The following is a 17,302-nucleotide window of genomic DNA, read 5'->3' as shown; positions in this document are numbered from 1 at the left end:
AGGGATGGTATGGGGAGGGAGGAGGGAGGAAGGTTCAGGATGAGGAACACATGTATACCTGTGGCGGATTCATTTTGATATATGGTGAAACCAATACAATATTGTAAAGTTAAAAAATAAAATAAAATTAAAAAAAAGTAAAGGGGGATGGTTATTAAAAGTTATAAGACAACTTAAAGAAGTTTATATTAATTAATGGATACAGAAACATTTGAAAAAAAGGATGCAAGTTTATTTAAACTGGAGTCTTCTAACAGTGCACCAAATGTATTAAAGAGATGTGAGATGTGAAGTGTTAGGACCAGTTGGGAGACTAAGGCCTCGATCTGGAGAATATTTAACAACTAAAGAAGAGTGGTAGTGGTAAAAGGAGGAAACACTACATTGTGAAGACATATGATTTTAAGAAATAGTCTGGACAAAGAATAAGGTTGAGATTAAGTACAGTTTAAACATATTTGTTAACTATTTTTAATATACATAATAATGTTGAGTGTATCACTGAGGATAAAACTGGGGGCTTTTGCCATTATAATTTAGATCCTATTTCAACCAATATTATCTGAATATAAGATTTTTTCTTTTAAGTATATTAAAATCCCCTGGAGAAGGGAAAGGTTACCCACTCCAGTATTCTGACCTGTAGAATTCCATGGACTATACAGTCCATCGGGTAGCAAAGAGTCAGACATGACTTAGACTTTCACTTTCACTGGTTGAAATATATTGCCTTATTTAACAACTGTAAGTTGAATTTACTCATCTGTAAAATGGAGATGATAATAGGCCTAACTGTTGGGATGTGAAAACTAATTTATATAATGTATCAGTTGTTTCCTAGCTCATTATAAGCAATAGATAAATATTATACCCATAAGTTTTAAGGTCAAGCATTCTACAGAAATTTACCATGTCCAAGAAAGAAACTCTCATACTCAAATAGTCAGGAAATCAGCTGTAATGGTTAAACCAAATATCCCCAGTCATGTATATCATAAATGAATAGCCATTTCCAACAAAAGAATTAAAAATGTATAGCATAATACTATCAGTTCAGTTCAGTTGCTCAGTCATGTCCGACACTTTGTCACCCCATGACTGCAGCAGGCCAGGCCTCCCTGTTCATCACCAACTCTTAGAGTTTACTCAAACTTATGTCCATTGAGTCAGTGATGCCATCCAACTATCTCATCCTCTGTCGTCCCCTTCTCCTGCTGCTTCCAGTCTTTCCCAGCATCAGGGTCTTTTCAAATGAGTCAGCTCTTCATAACAGGTGGACAGAGTATTGGAGTTTCATCTTCAACATCTGTCCTTCCAATGAATATTCAGACTGATATCATTTAGGATGGAAAGGACTCTCAGGAGTCTTCTCCAACACCACAGTTCAAAAGCATCAGTTCTTCAGCACTCACCTTTCTTTATGGTCCAAATCTCACATCCATATATGACTACTGGAAAAACCATAGTTTTGACTAGATGGACTTTTGTTGGCAAAGTAATGTCTCTGCTTTTTAATATCTGGGTTGTCTGGGTTGGTCATAACTTTCAAGGAGTAAGCATCTTTTAATTTCATGGCTACAGTCACCATCTGCAGTGATTTTGGAGCCCCCCAAAATAGTCTGCTATGGTTTCCACTGTTTCCCCATCTATTTGCCATGAAGTGATGGGACTGGATGTCATGATCTTAGTTTTCTGAATGTTGAGCTTTATGCCAACTTTTCACTTTCCTCTTTCACTTTCATCAAGAGGCTCTTCAGTTCTTCTTCACTTTCTGCCATAAGGGTGGTGACATCTGCATAGCTGTGGTTATTGATATGTCTCCTGGCAATTGTGATTCCAGCTTGTGCTTGATCATGCACAGTGATTATCATGATGTACTCTGCATATAAGTTAAATAGGCAGGGTGACAGTATACAGCCTTGACATACTCCTTTTCCTATTTGGAACTGAGCTGTTGTTCCATGTCCAGTTCTAACTGTTGCTTCCTGACCTGCATACAGATTTCTGAAGAGGCAGGTCAGGGGTCTGATACTCCTCATCTCTTTAAGAATTTTCCACAGTTTATTGTGATCCACACAGTCAAAGGCTTTGGCATAGTCAATAAAGCAGAAATAGATGTTTTTCTGGAACTGTCTTGCTTTTTTGATGATCCAGCAGATGTTGGCAATTTGATTTTTGGTTCCTCTGCCTTTTCTAAAACCAACTTGAATATCTGGAAGTTCACGGTTCACGTGTTGCTGAAGCCTGGCTCGGGAATTTTGAGCATTACTTTGCTAGCGTGTGAGATGAGTGCAATTGTGTGGTAGTTTGAGCATTCTTTGGGATTGACTTCTTATGGATTGGAATGAAAACTGACCTTTTCCAGTCCTGTGGCCACTGTTGAGTTTTCCAAATTTCCTGGCATATTGACTGCAGCACTTTCACAGCATCATCTTTTAGGATTTGAAATAGCTCAATTGGAATCCCATCATCTCCACTAGCTTTGTTTGGAGTGATACTTCCTAAGGCACACTTGACTTCACATTCCAGGATGTCTGGCTTTAGGTGAGTGAACAAACCATAGTGATTATCTGGGTCTGAAGATCTTTTTTGTAAAGTTCTTCTGTGTATACCTGCCATCCCTTCTTAATATCTTATGCTTCTGTTAGGTCCATACCATTTCTGTCCTTTATTGAGCCCATCTTTACATGAAATGTTTCCTTGGTATCTCTGATTTTCTTGAAGAGATCTCTGGTGTTTCCCATGCTATTGTTTTCCTCTATTATTTGCACTGCTCACTGAGGAAGGCTGTCTTATTTTTCCTTGTTATTCTTTGGAACTCTGCATGGGTATATCTTTCCTTTTATCCTTTGCTTTTTGCTTCTCTTCTTTCATGACTATTTGTAAGGCATCCTCAGGCAGTCATTTGCTTTTTTACATTTCTTTTTTTGGGGGATGATCTTGATCCCTGTCTCCTGTACAATGTCATGAACCTCAATCCATAGTTCATCAGGCACTCTATCAGATCTAGTCCCTTAAATCTATTTCTCACCTCCACTGTATAATACTAAGGGATTTGATTTAGGTCATACCTGAATGGTCTAGTGGTTTTAATTTAATTTAAGTCTACTTTTTTAATTTAAGTCTGAATCTGGCAATAAGGAGTTCATGATCTGAGCCACAGTTAGCTCCCAGTCTTGTTTTTGCTGACCTTATAGAGCTTCTTCATATTTGGCTGCAAAGAATATAATCAATCTGATTTTGGTATTGGGCATCTGGTGATGTCCATATGTAGAGTCTTCTCTTGTATTGTTGGAAGAGGGTGTTTGCTATGACTAGTGCGTTCTCTTGGCAAAACTCTATTAGCCTTTGCCCTGCTTCATTCTGTTATCCCAAATCTGCCTGTTACTCAAGGTGTTCCTCGACTTCCTACTTTTGCATTCCAGTCCCCTGTAATGAAAAGGACATCTTTTTTGAGTGTTAGTTCTAGAAGAGCTTGTAGGTCTTCATAGAACCATTCAACTTCAGCTTCTTCAGCATTACTGGTAGGGACATAGACTTGGATTACTGTGATATTGAATGGTTTGCCTTGCTAATGAACAGAGATTATCCTGTCATTTTTGAGAATTACATCCAAGTTCTGCATTTCGAACTCTTTCATTGACTATGATGGCTACTCCATTTCTTCTAAGGGATTCTTGCCCACAGTAGTATATATAATGTTCATCTGAGTTAAATTCACCATTCCATTCATTTTAGTTTGCTGATTCCTAAAATGTCAACGTTCACTCTTGCCATCTCCTGTTTGACCACTTCCAATTTGCCTTGATTCAGGGACCTAACATTCCAGGTTCCTATGCAATATTGCTCTTTATAGCCATATAGGTGATGGACCTAGTTTCCATCACCAGTCTCATGCAAAACTGGGTGTTGGTTTTGCTTTGGCTCTGTCTCTTCATTCTTTCTGGAATTATTTCTCCACTAATCTCCAGTAGCATATTGGGCACCTACCGACCTGGGGAGTTCATCTTTCAGTGTCTTATCTTTTGCCTTTTCATACTGTTCATAGTGTTTGAAGGAGGTCACCATTATCTGCATTACCTCCACCATAGTTTGGCCCCAGGTAAACAGCAGGGAGGGAACACAGCTTCACCTATCAACATAAAATTGAATTAAAGATTTACTGAGCATGACCCTGCCCCGTCTCAGAACAAGACCCTGAGAGTCTCTGGTGGGAATAGGGTTTGATTCTAAATGCGAATTCTTCCCTCCTACCATCTTGCCTGTGCTCTCCTTTGCCCTTGGACATGGGGTATCTCCTCATGGCCCATCCAGCGAAGTGAAGCCACTGTTCCTGACCTTGGACGTGGGGTATCTCTTCACGGCTGCTCCAGGAAAGTGTAGGTGCCACCTCTGTCCTTGTATGTGGGGGATATTTTCCCAGCTGCTAGCCTCTCCAGTGCCACACAGCCGCTGCTGGCCATACTGTTCATATTGTTCATGATACTATAATGACTCTTAATAAAATATATTCTTACATATCAAATGCACTTGAAAATTTAACAAACATGTTTAAGTTTTGCAACGTCTGATTGTATTCAGCTATTTACACTCAATGTTCTTTAACTTTCATATCCTCTTATAATAAAGAAAAACAAATAAGACAAAGTTAAAAAAAACAAACTAACAGTGGATTAGTTTTGCTTTCTGGCAGAAAGGTAACCTAGGAGAAAGAAGTCTTTACACATACACATTTCAGTGGAATAAAAGTTGTTGCCTGAGACAAGTGAATTTAATTTTGTTGTAACATAATTTATTGGTTGAAGTAAGTCCAAGATTCAGATCAGAATTACATTACCTAATATTAGCCAATTTTTTATACCCAATTTTTTATGTGAACTTTTAAGAAAAATTTAAGGCTGTTAGATAGATCTATAACACACCACCAAACATTTCTCCCCTTCTCTTATCCTATATGAAGATCACATCTTCCAATCAAGTCATCTTAAAGATCAGTAGGGAAAACCTGCCTATTACAAGTGAATCCATTTGAAGCCTATTCCAGAATGGATTCCCTCAACCAAACATAGATAGTTTACTCTGTTTATTCAATCAACTCTGCTGAGTACATAAAGTCTTTGGTTTATAAATTCTTTTTATTTCTTCACAATTCCTTTCCATGGGATTTAAGTCTTTGTTTTTTTCCTCAAGATGATGGAGAACACTTTATCACAGGAGTCCAGGAATTTTTCTCCATGTTAAATTCTCACAGGAAGAATAAATCACTTCCTTTATCGTCCTGACAGATACCCTAGTGCCAGATATCCTGGATTCAAATCTTGATCCATCCACTTACTAACTTTGTGACCTTAGAAAAGTTAGTTAATTAATTTCTCTGTATCTCATTTTCTCATCTATGAAATAGTTGTAAAAACAGCACTTAGCTTGTACAGGCATCTTGAGAATTAACTAAGATACCACTTTTATACACCTGGTATCTGGCCCATGGTGCTATATAATGATTCTCTTAAGCATAATATTATTTAACTATGTGATGGATATTTTTATTTTTAAAGTCTAAAGCCTAAGAAATCATACTATTTGGAAAGTGGTAGCTATTTAATGCATAAGTAAATACTTCATAATTTCACTATTTCTTAAATAAAACGGTATTGCTTTTCATATGGATAACACTTACTCTTTTTGACATTCCAGAGTCTTCAAGGTTTAAAATATTCTGTCATTTAGTGAAAAAGATAATTGTACACACATTTTATCATTTCTTTCTCATCCATTATTTTTCCAAAGCAAAAGACTAAGAGGGATTATGAAATGATTAAGACATTAGTAATTAAAGATGATCTTTTTTTTTTTTTGGTAATTCAGTGCATTACTTTGTTTTAAAAAAAAAAAATTGCACAGAAAAAAAGAAAATGTGTGGAGTGTAATCTATGACATACAGTCACCCTGTCCAGTATGCAGGAAGCCATGGAGCCCAAGCAGGAGGAGCTTGAGATAGGCAGTTGTACTTCGCAGAAGTAAGACCTACTCACACAATGACATGCGAGGTGGAAAAATCTTCAGCTCCCTTTGTTCACCAGGGTGTCTTGGTACAAAATAATACATTTTTGAACAGCATTCCTCTTTTACAAAAGAGGGGACATAACTTTAGAAGATAAAGCTTATTCCTCAGAATTACATGTTAGAATAGTAACAGAGCTGGACTTAAACTTTTCAAGTTTGGCATTTTTCCTCCTCAACACAATCATTCCTCAAATCTCTACCCCTTAAACATTTCACTAGCTTTTTCTGGAATTTAATCTCTTTCCTTCTCCTTGAAGTATCTTGATCAGAGCCATCTTTAGTGTACTGGAGCAGGGACACTATCATTTGGTTCCATACTTTGCTTTGTGGCAACTTTTCCACTCTTACAATCTGTATAAATGTCTCCTAACTTTGCCTCCAGCAAGCAAATTACCTTATCCATTCCTATGTTTCCAACTCTAAAATATGTGCTAAATATGTTCCTCTTCACTGCTAGTACCCAAGTCCACATCCCTATGATCTTTGGCCTGATTGATTCCAGTGACTCCTTCCACTTTTACACACAGCATCTTACACCATAATTTTGATCAGAGTGATCTTTTAAAAAACTTAAGTCAGTATTTGAGAGCATACACTCTAAAGTATCTTTACTGCTTAACCTAACTGCTAGACTTATATTTTTAATAAGAATCAAATTCTTTACACAGCTGAAAGGGTAGTTCTATAAGATCTGGGCCCTCCTACTCTCTTCAATCCCGTTTTTCCACCTCATCTTTTTCTCAGCAATACTGGCCTTCTTGCTCCTTCTGGAATGCACCAAACATATTTGTGCTTTGGGCCTAATCCTCTAGTCAGTCTCTCTCTTATCTTATCACACGTTCTAATTTTATTCATAATTATTACTACAACTTGAATTTATTTTGCTTATTTTTTAGTTTAATTTTATTGCCATCATTAAGAGTAAGAAACATCATTCTTATTTACAACCTGTTCTTCACACCTAGGACAGAACTCAGCAATAGGAATCTGAAGTATTTGTTGAATAAGAGGATATGACTCTTATGTTCAATATATGTTGCACTATCTTCCAGCTCAATTATCAGTAAATCACTACCACTATTCACTATAGAAGATATATCCTTTAATATCTGTTCTCCAACAAACCCTCAAGATACCCCTACTAGAGCTTGGACCTCAGACTTCTTCAGTGTCTTCTCAATCAATTTCAACAGTTCTCTCTTATTTCTGTAATAAACATGGTCTTTGTTCACAGAAAGAGAGCCTGTTTTTTTTTTTTTTTTTTTTTTTTTTAATATCATAAAGGCGTTTCTAGTATAAAGAGTATGTAAGAGTTCTATCTGAGGGGAAATATTCATTTATGTCTCTAACCTTTCAGTAACTTTCCTTAGTTTATAAAATGCAATTTTCTCTATTACTCTGTCATCTCCTTGAGGCTTTATCTTTTGCTTGTGTGGAACCCTCAGATGTGAAAGCAACATCGTCAGCATGTTTGGTTATGTGAGTATGCATTAGAGCGCCTAGTTAGAATACCTTGCCAACGATGAGCAATCAAAAATTATGAGCTGGTGATGAAGATTCTGGTCCTTATGTGCCTATGTGCCAGCATTAATTCAGGCGGTGAGGAATTTATGTCTGCACTGGGGACTGGGTATTGGGAAAAGTAAGGGTTGTGTGTTGCTGCTTATAACAGCACTTTCTTAATTAAGATTGGAAGCCAGATTTAGCTCTTCTCAATACGTATTATTGCCTTACAGATGAGAACACTGAGGCGGAGCAGTGTGATGAAAGACACAAGCAGTTTAATTATAATATCTTAGTGTTACACGGAAAAGATAATTCTGTTCCTTTAGAAAAAAATGGTTATTAATTTACTAAAGAGAATTTAATATTTGTTTTCTGGGGATTTTCCTTTCAAGTATATTTCCTAGATAAATAACAATATTTTTAGATATATTTACTTTTCTAGTATATTTCCTAGATAAATAACAATATTTTTAGATATATTTACTTTTCTTTAATAATAAATAATGCTCCACTGATTTAATGTTTTATTTTCTCTAGAAGATAAGCTAATGTGAAGCAGGTGACTTGCATAAATTTTAGAGAGGATAAGGGTATTCCAATTAAGGATTCAACTTTTGTAAAAAGTATTAAAAGATTTTAGGCTTCAGGTAACTTTCAATGTTCCTATATTGATTGTAGCTATGAAAAAGAGCCTAAATATTTAATAAAATATTTAAGACTGAAGAAATAAACAAGACCAATGCTAATAAAAAGATACCCTGAGACAATTGTTCACTGTTGTCAGATTTATAGACGTGCTTAATGAGTAGACTACTTAAGTGATTTAAGAGACTTTAGGAAAACTGACAAGGGTTACTGCTTGATAACTCATTGGAGGAATGAAATTTTCATTTACCAGATTCCATAAAATACATCTGGATATACTAGATACACTCATGTTGAAATGCAATACAATTGTCCAACTGATAAATTAGCTTTTGTTTGCTTGGTTATTGAAAAATAGATAAAATCCACAAATTGAGCAATTAGAAATTAGACATGTTTTCTCTACTTCTTAAGATGCAATTTCATTTTGATATTTGGCAAAACTAATACAATTATGTAAAGTTTAAAAATAAAATAAAATTAAAAAAAATAAAATACACAGGAAAAAAAAAAGATGCAATTTGATTATAATTCATAATTTCTGAACCAAAGTACCTTAGGCCTTATGCCAAATTTTTACTACTTAAACCAGCCATTATACTTTGGCCTAATTAAAAATAAACTGCACAGAACTATCAAATTTTCACATCTGCCTTCAACAGGCAATTAAAATTATGTCCACACTAGCCTCGTGTTCAAGATACATATATGTATATGTTTCTTTTTAAAAAATTTATTCATTTTAATTGGAGGCTAATTACTTTATATTTCAACCACTGGATTGCAGGCTCCTAGAGTGCAAAGTGGAGAAGGCAATGGCACCCCACTCCAGTACTCTTGCCTGGAAAATCCCATGGATGGAGGAGCCTGGTAGGCTACAGTCCATGAGGTCGCTAAGAGTCGACTTCACTTTCACTTTTCACTTTCATGTATTGGAGAAGGAAATGGCAACCCACTCCAGTATTCTTGCCTGGAGAATCCCAGGGATGGGGGAGCCTTGTGGGCTGCCGTCTATGGGGTCGCACAGAATCGGACATGACTGAAGCGACTTAGCAGCAGCAGAGTGCAAAGTGTATGCCATACTCATCTTTGTATCCTCTTACACCTAACATAGGGCCTCTGACATGGTCTGCTGAACAGGAGTAAACTTTCAGTTAATATCTATTGAATTAAATTGGATGAGAGGAATGAATAAGAATCTGGGTAATAGAGACTGTCAGTCAGTGTGTAATTAAGCAGTACAGGTAAAAATGCTGAGCGTGCATGCTTGCTTTGCTGGAGGGAACACAGTCACAGAGGCTGCCAGATTGAAAGCACTATACGACAGAAATTTATAATGTACTGAACATTCAATATATACCAGGCATGTGGTGAAACATGAACTGTCTCAGTCAATAAATCACAGATAATTTATAAGGTAGAAAGGATTTATCTTATTACGATAGACATGAGAAGTGTGAAGCACCATGGTGCTATGGTTAAGACCTCATGGATTCTGCTTACAGACTGGAGTTTAATTCCTAGTTTTGCCAATTAAAACCTCTCTGTAGCACTGACTCAGGTAGGCACCTAGAGGGCAACTGGGAAATATTTCTCAAAATTTAAAACAGAAGATTTTTGACTCTGCTATCAAATTCCTATTAAGGAATTCCTCTTACACTTGAGTGAGCACCTGGATTAACACACTTCACAATCGGGTCCTGGGAAGCCTTCATGACCTCTTGCCGACTATCAATCAACATACAGCAACCCTACACTATTTTTTCCCCCAAACATATTGTGCATTCTCCAGAGCCTCTTTAAGTGCCTTGTTGCTGTTGTTTTTCAGTCACTAAGTCATGTCCATCTCTTTGTGACCCCATGGATTCCAGTATGCCAGGCTTCCCTGTCCTACACTATTTCCAAGAGTTTGCTCAAACTCACGTTCATTGAGTTGCTGATGCCACTCAAACATCTCATCCTTTGCTGTCCCCTTCTCCTTTTGCCTTCAATCTTTCACAGCATTAGGGTCTTTTCTAAAGAAATGGCTTTTAGCATCAAATAGCCAAGTATTGGAGCTTCAGCTTCATCAACAGTCCTTCCAATGAATATTCAGGGTTGATTTCCTTTCAAATTGACTGGTTTGATCTCCTCGAGTATCCAAGCGCCTCTCAAGAGTTTCCTCCAACACCGCAATTAGAAAGCATCGATTTTTTGGCACTCATCTTAACTCTCACGTCTGTGTAAGACTACTGGAAAAACCGTAGCTTTGAGTATAAGGACATTTGTTGGCAAAGTGATTTATTAGCCTAGAACACCTTTATTTGATGTTGAGCTCAAATCATAGTTTCTTCATGAAATTGAGATTTTTATATTTAAAAGGCAAATGCTTGCTGCCATTGTGCTCCATGATTTATTTATATCAATAAAGAGCTATGTTAAAGTCAACTTGTGGTCATTTCCAGCCCCTTGCACTAGCTAATGAATTCATTGAAGTCAGAGACAATTATCAGATGCATATTTATATTTTAAAATATGTATCAATATCTGACCTCTTAATAGATCACTGACTTGTCATGGCAAAGGGGTTTGTGTAACTCAGTGTAGCTATGAGCCAGGCAGGGCCACCCAAAATGGATGGGTCCTATCAGACAGTTCTGACAAACTGTGATCTACTGAAGGAGGGAATGTCAAACCACTCCAGTATACTTGCCATGAGGACCTCATGAACTGTATAAAAAGTCAAAAGATATGACACCAAAAGATGAGACCCCAGGTCTGGTGTCCAATATGCTACAGAAGAAGAGCAGAAAATAACTATTAATAGCCCCAGAATGAATGAAGCAGCTGGGCCAAAGTGGATATGATGCTCAGTTGTGGATGTGTCTGGTGATGAAGGTAAAATCTGATGCTGTGAAGAACAATATTAGATAGGAACCTGGAATATTAGGTCCATGAATCAAGGGAAATTGGATGTGGTCAAGCAGGAGTTGGTGAGAATAAACACTGACATCCTAGGAATCAGCATAAATTGATGGGAATGGATGAATTTAATTCAGATGACCATTTTATCTATTACGGTAGGCAAGAATCTCTTAGAAGAAATGGAGTGGCCCTCATAATCAACAAAAGGGTCTGAAATACAGTACATGGGTGCAACCTCAAAAATGACAGAATGATCTCAGTTCATTTCCAAGGAAAGCCATTCAACATCACCATACTCCAAGTCTATGCCCCTACCACCAATGCCAAAGAAGCTGAAGTTGATCAGTTTTATGAAGACCTAGAAGACCTCCTAGAACTAACACCTAAAAAAGACATTCTATTCATCCTCGGGGATTTGAATGGAAAAGTAGGAAGTCAAGAGATACCTGGGGTTACAGGCAAGTTTGGGCTTGGAGAACAAAACGAAGTGGGGCAAAGGTTAATTGAATTCTTTCAGGAGAATGCAGTAGTCATGGCAAATACCCTTTTTCAACAACACAAGAGATGATTTTATACATGGACCTCACCAAATGGTCAATACCAAAATCAAACTGATTGGATTCTTTGAAACCAAAGGTGGAGAAGCTGCTTATGGTCAGCAAAAACAAGACCTGGAGCTGACTGTGGCTCAGACCATCAGCTTCTCAGAGAAAAATTCAGGCTTAAACTAAAGAAAACTGGGGAAAATGATAGGCCAGCCAGGTATGACTTAAATGAAATTTGGTATGAATTCACAGTAGAGGTAACAGATAGATTCAAGGGACTAGATCTAGTTAACAGTGTGACTGAAGCACTATGGACAGAGGTCCAAAATACTGTAGAGGAGGCAGTGAACAAAATGATCGCAAAAAAAAGAAAAGCAAGAAACCAAAGTGGCTATCTGAGGAGGCTTTACAAATAGCAGAAGAATGAAGAGAAACAAAAAGCAAGGGAGAGAGGGAAAGGTACATCCAAGTAAACGTAGAGTTCCAAAGAATAGCTAGAAGAGACAAGAGGCCTTCCTCAGTGAATAATGCTTAATAATAGGAGAAAAAAAAAGAAAAAGGAAAGACTAGAGATCCCTTCGGGAAAATTGGAAACATCAAGGGAACATTCTGCCCACACATGGGTATAATAAAGGATAAAAATGGTAGAGACTTAGTAGACAATGAAGAGATCAAGAAGACATGGAAAGAATACATGGAAGAACCGTAAAAGAGATCTTAACTAACTGGATTACTATGATGGTGTGGTTAGTCACCCAGAGCCAGACATTCTGGACTGCGAAGTCAAGTGGGCATTAACAAGCACTGCTAATGGATGGATCCGCCATAAACTAGTGGATGCAATGAAATTCCAGCAGTATTATTCAAATCCCTAAAGGAGGATGCCATCAGGGTTTTGCATCCATTATGTCAGCAATCTGGAAGACCCAGCAGTGGCCACAGGACTGGAAATGGTCAATCCTTACCCCAATTCCCAAGAAGGGTATTACCAAAGACTGTGCTAAGCATCAGACAATTTCACTCATCTCTCATGCTAGTAAGGTAATGCTTAAAATCTTGCATGTTAGGCTTTAGCATTATGAGAACTAAGAACTTCCAGATGTTCAAGCTGTGTTTAGAAAAGGAAGAGGAACTAGAGATCAAATTGCCAACATTTGCTGGATTATAGAGAAAGCAAGAGAATTTCAGAAGAAACATCATCTCTGTTTCATCAACTATGCTAAAGCCTTTGTGCAGATCATAACAAGCTGTGGAAAGCTCTTAGAGATATGTGATACCAGATCATCTTACCTGTCTCCTGAGAAACCTGCATGCAGTCAAGAAGCAACAGTTAGAACCCTGTATGGAAAAACTGATTGGCTCAAAATTGAGAAAGGAGTACAACAGGGCTGTCTGCTGTCACCCTGTTTGCTTAACCTATACGCTGAGCACATCATGAGAAATGCTGGGCTGGATGAGTTACAAGATGAGATGACAAACTTACACAGTGTGTTGAAAAGCAGATACATTACTTTGCTGAAAAAGGTCCACATAGTCAAGGCTATGGACTTCCCAGTGGTCACGAATGTTTGTGAGAACTGGATCGTAAAGAAGGCAGAATACCAAAGAATTGATGCTTTCAAACTGTGGTGCTGGAGAAGATTCCTAAGAGTCTCTTGGGCAGCAAGGAGATCAAACCAGTAAATCTTAAGGGAGATCAACCCTGAATATTCACTGGAAGGACTGATGCTGAAGTTCCAGTATTTTGGTCACCTGATATGAACAGACTACTAATTGGAAAAATCCCTGACATTGGGGAAGACAGACAGCAGAAGGAGAAGAGGGCATCAGAGGATGAGATGGCTGGATGGCATCACTGATGCAATGAAAGTGAACTTGGGCAAACTCAGGGAGATGGTGAAGGACAGGCCGACCTGGAGTGCTGCAGTCCCTGGGGTCACAGAGTCACACACAACTGGGCAACTGAACACCACCACCAACAACAACCAATATCTGAAATTAAACATTAGTTGTTTGAAAAAGTAATATGAGTGCCACAGAGGTTAAGTTTGACAAAGGTGGCAAAGCCAGGATTAGAATTCAGGTTGTCTTGCTCTAAATCCAGTCCTCACACAATTGCTTCACAACTGTAGAGGCAGACTAGAATCAAAAGAACTTTGAAAACACCCCAGGCCAGTTAAATTGGAATTCTGGTAGTAATGGTGATGTGTATGATTTCACAGTATTCCCAAGGTTGTTCTAAGGTACAGGGTTGACAAGCGCCATGACATGACATGTGTGTTTCCCATAAATTCATTTCTACATATACAAATGCAATTAAGGAAGACAATATCTAGATAGCTGCCTTGCTTAATTTCACCACCTCCCCTCATGCCCCATTCTAGGAAAAAAACAACAAAAAATAACAAACAGCTACAGCCTTCAGGCAGGACTCATCAAGGACTTAACGATAATCAAAATCAAATTCATTACTATATTATTCTTTTCGGAGAAGACGCTTGTCACCAGCTAAGGTGAAAGAAGCTGGGAGAACTGTCTTCTCTTTCTCCTTGTCTCATATACGCGTGTAGCAACAACCTGGGTACCTCAAGGCCTTTGGGTGTTCTGCTTGGCCAGTGAACTGCTCAATTGTAATTAAGTGAGCTCCTTCAGGAAGCAAGAGCATTAGATTTGCCTGGCCAGCTGGGGAGAGAACAGAAGTGAGAGCAGACTGAATAAACTGAAATAAAAAATATCTCACCTTCTGAATCACAGTCACCATTCAAGTGTGATAAAATTACATATATATATATATATATATATATATATATAAACTTTCAAGCCCGTGAAAAATAGTTGCCTTGATTTCGATTTCACTCATAAAACATGTTGAGATACTTGCACTTTCAATGCTAAGTCTTTAATGATTTTTCATCAAAAGTGGCTTTGTTATTTCAAGAATTTCACTGGGCAAGGGAAAATATATAATGGTAAGAAAATCTCCATTCTATTAACTTTGGTTTTTATCCCTATGCAAACTTTGGTTTTTGTTCCTTCAGCCAAATGAATATCTTAAGAATTAAATGGGCCAAAGCAGTGTTCACTAGTTTCACCTTATCCCCTTAGGTCTTCTTACAATGCAACCCAGAGTGCTATTTATGTCACATCCTGTGCAGACTTGGCAAAAGTGGAGCCAGGGCTAGGGAGTTCATAGCTATATTGGGGTAGAATTCAGAAGCTGGAAGTTGGGAAAGCAAGCAGATGAGAGTTAGCATTTAAGCTGAATCCAGAATCAAAGGTAGATCGGATATAAATGACAGCACCGGTGGAATTTAAACAGTCACAGACAGATTTTTATTTTGGCATGAATCCCTACAGCTTTAGCAATGTTTTTAGAAATGCGGATACCTTAAAGGTGTCTTTTAGCTGAAGAGTTCCCTTGCTTCCCTTTGCACTGCAATCAAATCCTTTAAAAAATGTTTTAGAAAGCTGAGTAAGAATAACAAAGGAAACAGTGTTATCTTAATTTGGGTTCTTTGAGATATTGACTCTGAAACAGAAATTCAGTAAAAACTGTTCATTTGGAAAGTGAAGGGGGCCTGATGGAATGTGGGGGAAATGAGATAAGGAGGTGAAGGCAGCACATAAAAATATTTTAAGCAAGATACCAAATGGGTGACTGGAGTTTAATCCAGCTGGGGAAACCATGAAAGCAAGAAAAGCACACACACCTCAGAATTACCCCACCTAAGGAGAGCAGGATAGTCTGGGGTATAAACTAATTCTCGTTAGTCATTCACTGAAGACTGCTTATGGGCACCTTAATTCTCCACAAAGTAAATTCCATCCTCAAGGGGTCAGTGGATTCCCAAGTGGTAATAACAGAGAAAGGTTGGAACATGATAGCATCTACTGCAAGTATAGATTTGGCTGTTGTATACTGTTCTTTTCAGAATTGTATTGTGTCCTCACTTAGAATCTAGGGATACTCAAATTACTCAGACTCTCACAGGCATTTTCTGTTAACCATGCCCATTGCCTCTCTCAACTACTGACCAATAGGTAGCTCTTGGGTCAACCTATGAGGGAGTCTGGCTCTTCCATTCAGGTGTAATCAGGTCCTCATCTATTACATACATACTGGCACCAACAGTGAAGGAAGCTCTGCTAGACTGTGAAACCCTGAATCTTAGAATAGCACATGAAATTTTCAGTAAATTCACTAGCATCTTTAAGATATTGGAGAGTTTTTGTATTGCAAAAGTAAAATTGGTTTATTTGAGCTCTCTGTGCTATATAGCAGCTTCCCACTAGCTATCTTATGATGATCTAGAGGGGTGGGATGGAGGTGGAAAGCAGAAAGTAACATAACACAGTAAAATAATTATATTCCAATTAAAAAAAATAAAAAAACAAGACAGCCTAAAAATTTTTTTTTAAAGATTTATTTGATAGAAGCTAAAGTTAATGACTTATAATTTGAACTAGAGAAAAATGGACCTATGATAGTTCTGAACATCTTTTGGTTCAAACTATAATAACTTCCAGTGTCTAAAGAGGGGAGGATATAAAGACTAAACTTAAAGAACCTTATGATGAAAAGTGGGGGAGAGAAACACAAAATATTTCTGAGGCTACATCCATCATTTTAAAGATAGAATTATATTGTATCTCATTTCTTTTTTTTTTTAACTCATTTACTCATTTCTGGAAATCTTTATCTATTTCCAGGCTAAATCATGACATGGGAATGCTGGAAGCATTAAAAAGCATTATAATTTTATTTGGAGAAAATGACTTTAAAAACTATAGTAGGATTGTTTTTAATCTCACTGCTTACTGCCCTGTCCTACATAAGTAAAATATTATTATTCTAGAGAACAGCACTTGACCTGACCTAATTTTCCTAGAACCTGCTTGATTTATAGTTTCAACAGCATTGAATGAGATTTCTTATTTTGCCACATCTTCAAACATACTTGGGGTAATCAACACTCTGAATTTTCTGCCAATCAGATATGTGCAAAATGGCATCTCTCTCTTATTCTAATTCTTGCTATCTAGGGAAAGTGTAGATAATTGTATAGTTTATTTCTAATCATTTGCTGTACTAATTATCAGAGGATTGCATCTTCCAATCTTATATATACATTAGTCTTGACCCTGTGTCTTACCAATATAATGGGGACAGAAAACATATACAATTTCTAACTAGAAAGTTCAAGAGCCATCACCTCATTCTACCATTTATCTTTTCCCTCTGCTCCACAACAACGAATCTTAGAAAAGGGCTGTTCCTTCAACCTGTTTTGTAGAATAAAGAACAAACACAGGACTAAGTCTCAGAGCTAACATATGATGTATATAAGAGGTAAAATTTTCCCGTTTTAAGCTACCGCTGAGATTGTGGGTTGTTTCTTATCGCAATATAACCTAGTTAAGCTAGAAGACGTATTACATAAATTGGCTATGAAAATACAGCATTGCCACAAAACAACACCAAAACCTAAAATATATAGTGTTATCTCCTAGGCCAGGCTAGAGAATAATTGTTGATCTAGAAAAGACGGCAACCCATACTATACAGTGGTAAAACATTGGGTAAATTGATAACATACCCAACTAGCTTGTAGCTTTAGATAAAAAGATTGGGAAATTGA

The 17,302-nt window shown here is 37.4% G+C and overlaps 1 protein-coding gene across 2 annotated transcripts in view; it reads right to left on the bottom strand.

Moving 5' to 3' along the window:
• Positions 1-17,302, bottom strand: part of EPHA6 (EPH receptor A6) — a 1,036,017-nt gene that overhangs the window by 604,612 nt on the left and 414,103 nt on the right. The gene's annotated exons all lie outside the window — the stretch shown is intronic.

The sequence above is a fragment of the Bos mutus genome, chromosome 1, assembly GCF_027580195.1.
Source record: "Bos mutus isolate GX-2022 chromosome 1, NWIPB_WYAK_1.1, whole genome shotgun sequence".
Taxonomy (NCBI): Eukaryota; Metazoa; Chordata; class Mammalia; order Artiodactyla; family Bovidae; genus Bos; species Bos mutus.
Note: the sequence above shows the minus strand (reverse complement) of the source record. Positions and strands in the feature narration are given on the sequence as shown.